Source organism: Typopeltis vanoorti, chromosome 19 (assembly GCF_054136105.1).
Source record: "Typopeltis vanoorti isolate ZY-2024b chromosome 19, IOZ_Tvanoo_1.0, whole genome shotgun sequence".
Classification (NCBI taxonomy): domain Eukaryota; kingdom Metazoa; phylum Arthropoda; class Arachnida; order Uropygi; family Thelyphonidae; genus Typopeltis; species Typopeltis vanoorti.
The window spans coordinates 77345185-77351890 of NC_143567.1; positions in this window are offsets into that span (position 1 = coordinate 77345185).

The following is a 6706-nucleotide window of genomic DNA, read 5'->3' on the forward strand; positions in this document are numbered from 1 at the left end:
TTGTCGATATTATTATTACATAACATCTCCAGGTAGTCCAAAGACATATCGAGGAAGGGCACCTACTCGACAACTCTCTGTCTTCACCAACCACAACTACAATCATCATCATCATCTACACCAACGCTGTCTACCGCCGACCACTGCAACTAGTATTTTCCAAAGACAATCACAAACATCCATGCCCACGGTGGGATTCGAACTCACAACCTTTTGGCTGGAGAGTCGGCCAAACAGGCCGGATATATAGATAAAAAATTAAATTTTGTGGATAAAAATTAAAACTTTGTTTTAATTTTTATCCACAAAATTAAAAATTAAAATTAAAGATAAAAATTAAAACAAAGTTTTAATTTTTATTAAAACGTCGCTCCTTCAAATAAAATGATATAATTATGTTACTATTTACTTTTAATGAGATGTACGAGCTTCTCAGCCCTTGCAGAGTTGCTGGATATCTTTCTCAATATTGGTCAACTTCAGTCGAAGATCGGCACACACACACACACACACACACACTAAGACGATTTCTGTATTTTGTTTTTATTTGAAGGAGCGATGAAAATCGTTTCTCGCAAAGATAGGTTGTAGAAAACTGCATGACTATTTTCGACTTATTCAAATAATTCGGGAAATTCACTTCTCACTGAAGGCGAGATCCAGAATCGAGCCAAACCACGATCACGGAATTGCATTTTTAGCCCACTGTCACTTGAAAGCTCAATTAGCTGCTCTTTTTTCGATAACGAAAGGTCGTTCTCGTGACTGCAAGCCTGAAATGGATCGCGAAATCACAGAAATTTCTTATAAAAAGTTATTTGGAAAATGTTTCCAAATTTTGTTTCAGAGTTTTGAGGTGGACACAAACCCTTTCCCAGTGGTTAAATTCTAAACTAATGTTTCGGGGCCCTATACAAAATAACCAATTGTATTTACCTTTTGAATACTATCCGGGGAAGCTCCAAACCTCCCCGTCCCTTAGGGATGGGGAAGTTTGGAGCTTCTGTAGATATTGACTTTATATACACATTCAAACCTGTAAACAATTGTTGAATAATAACGCAATAATGTAGGCAGAATTACCGTAAAGGGAGAAAAGTCACAAAACAGAAAAACGTTCCTACAAAATAACCAATTGTATTTACCTTTGAATGAGATCCACTGGTCGAGTGTCCAGCAAATCTTTCCTTTTGTTCAACGTATTAATATTAACGCATTGCAACTGATGGAAATTCTGTGTTTCTGTGGCTTCGTTACAGGCCTCTTTCTCTTCAGAAACTACACACAAACTGTCATTACAAACTCGTTTTGTATTATCACTGTCATCCGAGATATTTTTTCGTTTAAAGAAGGTACCAATGTACTTATCCATAATTGAAATACCGTACTTACTCGCATATAACTCTCACCACTGATTTTACTTTTCGAAAAAAGAAATTAAAAAGTTTCGCATATACCTCGCAAATGAAAAAAAGCTGAATCACGTTCAGAGCGGGGGGGTGGATAGTAACTTGGTCCCTCGGTAAACAACACGTCCTCCCCCAATAGTCACCATGTTGCAGAGGCAAGAAAAACAAGTACTTTTATTATGTCAGTGAATAAGGTATAAGCAGTCGGTGTAATATATTTCTCAACAAATAGTGCAATTAGAGACAACTGGGATAAAAACACACTAATTAATGAATCACATGTCCCCTCATACAGAAACTATGCTGTATAGACTCAAGCAAAACCATATGCTGCACCGACAAACACAGTATCTAACTAAAAACTATTGTTATTAATTAGATTGTGTGAGTTCACTCGGCAGCAATAAAATTCAACCGAAAGTGTTAAAATTTGTAAACGCGTTAAAACTAAGATATATTTAAATATATAATGAATGCTGTTATGGCAGTTTCACATATTATTGGAATTCGATTGAAGAGAGTTAGCATTTCAACTCAATTGTCAGCTTGCTTTTCTTGCGATTTCGGAAAAATATATAAATACTGCATTAACTCACAAGACATTTTGTCTAAGTATTACTTAGCACATCTGAAGATATATTGAGCCTTGATTTAGTCTAGCTACTCACTGATGAAGCCTCAATAAAGGCTTAAACCGGTGGGGTGGCTATTATGAGTTCGCTCTCTTAAGGTTTTTGCCTTAAGGGAGCAATTTGAGTCTCCGGGGAAAGTGTTTTCCGGCACTGCCCGGTGAGGGGCTTTGTCGGTGAGTGCTCTTCTCTGGAATATGAGCGATTCTGCTGGGTGGTGGTGGTGGATGGAAGGCCATCACTGAGTGGTGCCAACGCTGAGATGGACGGTCTTTCGCCCACGATTGAGTGGCCTAGGGATCGTCCGAATTTTTAGAGACGGCTTTACTTACACATAAGCCTTGGTTGAAGGAGGAAAACCTTCAACAATAAAAATCAATAAACAACAAGCAATTGGTTGAAATGTGGATAACACATGTTCACTTCAAATCTGACAAAACAGCAAGGGAAGGCGGGAGCAATAAAACCATATTGTTTTTCACTTCACCCCTCTTTTATTACGCGCGTCATTCTGCCGCTACAAATTAAAAGAGTGGTTAAAATTAAAAAATATATTTTTTTTAAGTATTCATTTTATTTTAATAATTTTTACTTACTTATTCAATTTTAATTTATTTTGTTTGAATAATTAAAATATATGGATTTATTTGGTTAATTTAAGCCTCTGGACTACCTGTCCCATCGTCGCGGACCACCTGTGGTCCGTGGATCATAGGTTGAGAAACACTGCTATAGGGTTCTCTTACCTTATGTGACCCCTAATTCACAAGTAGTATAGAAATAGAAGACATGACACAACATAAATAAAAAATGAATTTTAGTTAGGAAAAGTATTTTGGAAAATTTTCTAGTGTTTTTTAACTTTTTCTTTTTTTTTGGGGGGGGGGAAGGGCCCCTTGGAGCCCTCCCTGGGTGCGCCACTGGCATGTCTAGTTTTTTTTAGAGGCTGAGGAAGTCAATAATGTGATATTCTTATGCCAAGAGATACTTGCGGTAAATGCCAGTACAAGGAGAGATCCTGTATGTTAATTTGTATATTAGTGAGGGTAAGAGAATGATCTGAGGTCCCTTTTGCATTGAAGGTGACCAGGTTATCCTTTCCCCATTGAAGTATGGTGTGGAAATCAGTATTTAAGGTAATGGTTGTAGATTATCTTAAAGCTTGGGATATCTGAACACTACGTGGTTTGTTGAAAATGTAGGTTAATGTACTATCATCAGCGGGTGGCAAGTAGATCAAAGAAAAGTAATTTGTTTAGCATGCCTCTATGCTAAACATAATCAAAAGATATTCTTTGATTCCGATTTGAAACTCTTTGATTCCGATCTTTGAGTTTCTTAGTCGGCTTTAAAACAATGTGTGATTTAATATCCCCTTCATTTAAAATAATAATCAAAAGACTCGGAAATGTCGAGCTACAGCATATATTCTTCGGACTTTTCCATAGCGTAAAGCTAATGTTGGGTGATGTAAAGTAGGGGAGGTCAGCTGTGGATCTAGATTGGCGGAATCCATACTAACGATTGCTAATTAACTGGAGGACCTTTAATTAGTTGAGAAGTTGGCTGTTGATAATTTTCTCTATTAATTTGGAGGTGATGACGATTGGTCAGATGTTGAAAAGGCAGAATTTAATCTCCACTCTTTGGAATAGGTTGGATATGTGTTTGCTTTCATGCTTTAGGATGAGTGAGAGGCTGAATATAGAAGATTATAAAGATGATAAGGACAGGTGTTGGCTATGGAGACAACGTTTGAGTACAACTGAAGATATGTCGTCAGGACCAGAAGACTTTTTACTCTCCAAATTATTTTGTATTCTTCTGATGCCTTTTTTTGTCGAGAAACCGCAAGAGGTATACGGCGCTCAGATTCTGATATGGCACGAGACGATTGGCCTTAGTCATCTATGAAGAAATTAGAAGAAAGAGTAACTTCAGGAGATCAGCTTTATCATTGAATGTTGTAATAACAGCTTCTATTTGGATGAGAGAGAAAGAGAGAGAGAAAGAGAGAGAGAGAGAGAGAGAGAGAGAGAGAGAGAGAGAGAGAGAGAGAGAGAGAGAGAGAGAGAGAGAGAGAGAGAGAGAGAGAGAGAGATGGAAGAGCAGGGTAGAAGTAGTTGTTTGTGATGGCCTCAGCAGGGGACCAGAAGGTATTGCCTCCACCTGGACAGAAGGCAGGTTTTCTGCTGTTGGCCTTTATGAAGTCAGATTTAGATTTGTCAATGATTGTTTTGCCTTTACTGCGTTCTTCAGCACAGGCTAAGTGTGAAGCTGGGGTTCTTGTTGCTAGCGACACCTGCGGTAGGGTAAGTTTTTCTTCGATTGCTTTGGTATGGTCTGTTGATCCAGGATTTGGAGAATGGATGATAATTCTGAGTATAATTGGGGATAAAGGTGAGTGGAAAAGAGTGAGAACCATAGTCCGGCCATGAAAAAAAAAAAAGGACTAGAAGTTCCAAAGGTTGTGATTTGAGTTTCCTAGGGAAGAGATATTCTTTACGATGTATCTGAATTGCAGACTGGTTAAAAGTGAATAAGCGTATTGAGAGCATGAAGAGGATTATCAAGAACTGAGTAAGATAAATGAATGTATGATTTCCATTGTAGCAAAGACTTTTGCATCTCATCCAGCGTGATCAGTGGTGTTGGAAAAGATTGCCCTTGAGCTGTCTAGAAGCAAGGAAACTTTGAGTCAGAGAAGAATAAATACATTTAAATAGTTGATCAATATTATTTATTTTACTTCCGTGAAAGAAAACTCTATATTAGTATGGATAAGAAAACTACATTTTTTTTATATATATTCTATTTTTTATGATAATTTTTCATGGTTAGAAATTTTTTTTAAATGTTGAACATATATATCACAAGATGGCGCCACATCACTCTCTTGTGTGTAACAAAAATAATCATTGGAACGAAATAAAACCAAAGCGAAACAAATATAAAACCACCTTTTACAAGGTCTGATTTTAAATGATTAAAATGGATTTCATTTTGAACTAATTCAGACGATGTTTCCTATAATCTAAATTCAGAAATTAAATTCTTGCAAGAAAATAGGAGATAATATTTTATCCCATTAGTATCTTTTAATTAGCAGACGACGTGCATGAAATTGTTAATTTCGACAGCGACACTCACGGATGATTGCAAATCTTGAAAATTAAATTTTCAAGATTTCATAAACCAATTGATATTAGATTTTGTAAACATCCGCGTAATTGCATCAAGCGATCCAAAATTATCGAACAAGCTAGTAATTGGCATGATTGTTATTAAAATTTTGCAAGTGATTCAACTTTCGTCAGTTACCGAATGCAATTGTAATTATATTAACGTATTTGATGCAATTACTTGAGATTTATGTTGAATAACGAAGACAATTGTGCAAACGACATTGTAAAGGCTTACTAATGTATGTCATGCGCAGGCTAAAATCATTTATAGAAATAACACTATTAAATCTGTGGAAAGACTATTGTTAATATTTGGTGTATCTAAATTAGACGAAAGTTTCGTTGAATACAACAGGAGGAAGCAGTTTTTTTTTTTTTTCATATCACATTCAGTGTAAACATTATAAGGGAATCAACCATCTTGCTGATAGGACTTCTGACTTTATTCATTGTTTTATTCAGATTTGTTGTTGGAGTTTAAACAAATCCATAAAAAAATCGAAATATCTTTTTTACATTTGAAAATGTTCTGTTTTTTACATCTATCGGCCTTTTATGCAATCTCTGGGTCATCATATAATGTTCACTTCAGTGGCGGCCATACATAAGTACTGCGACACTGTAGCAGCCCCAAGGAAAAAATGAAAAAATTAAATTTTGTTTGTGTTTATAAATAATAACAATGCTTACAACATTATATAAATGCAATACAACATGTTAAAGGTTACAGTTTATGTTTCGACATCGATTCAATAGTTAATAATTGGAATTATTCGATTAACGCTTTAGATTACGAAACAAATGCACTGCGATCTAACGCCGATATTCGTTGGCGCTTGTCATTGCACGTTATGTCGTTCCCAACTGGAACTGCGCAAGCGGCAGTGTGTTTTTAGTATGCTTATTTCTGTGAGATATGAAACGTTTATTATTGGTATTATTGTTATTATTGGTATTATTGGTATTATTGTTATTATTGGTGCGTAGTGAACTATTTTTTGTAAATCTTATTTTATTTTGTTAAAATAACTTACATTATTTATTCATTATAGATACAAGGCTGAATTATGACGAGTGTCACTGCTGAATTATATGAAAATAATTATATTTTTTCAATTATCGTTACACGAAACAAATGCACTGTGATTTAACGCCGATATTCGTTTGCACTAGCTATTGCTATTGATACGAAACTTTTATTACTGGCATTTGTTCGTGGTGAGGATGAAATATTTTTAATAAAGCAATTTTTAATATGTAAATTTATTCATTAATAAATTCGTTACTGATTAGGAAAAAAAGTTTTTTTTTTTTTTTGTATATGCAGCACCCACACTTAAAATTTTTACCGGCCGCCACTGGTTTACTTATTGACATTCTGATAACGAAAACAAAACAAAAAAAACGGAAGTTCTGAATTAACATTTGAATACAAAAGCTTCATAATTATCTTTGGTGGTTTGGTAGAGATCACTTGTAGTTA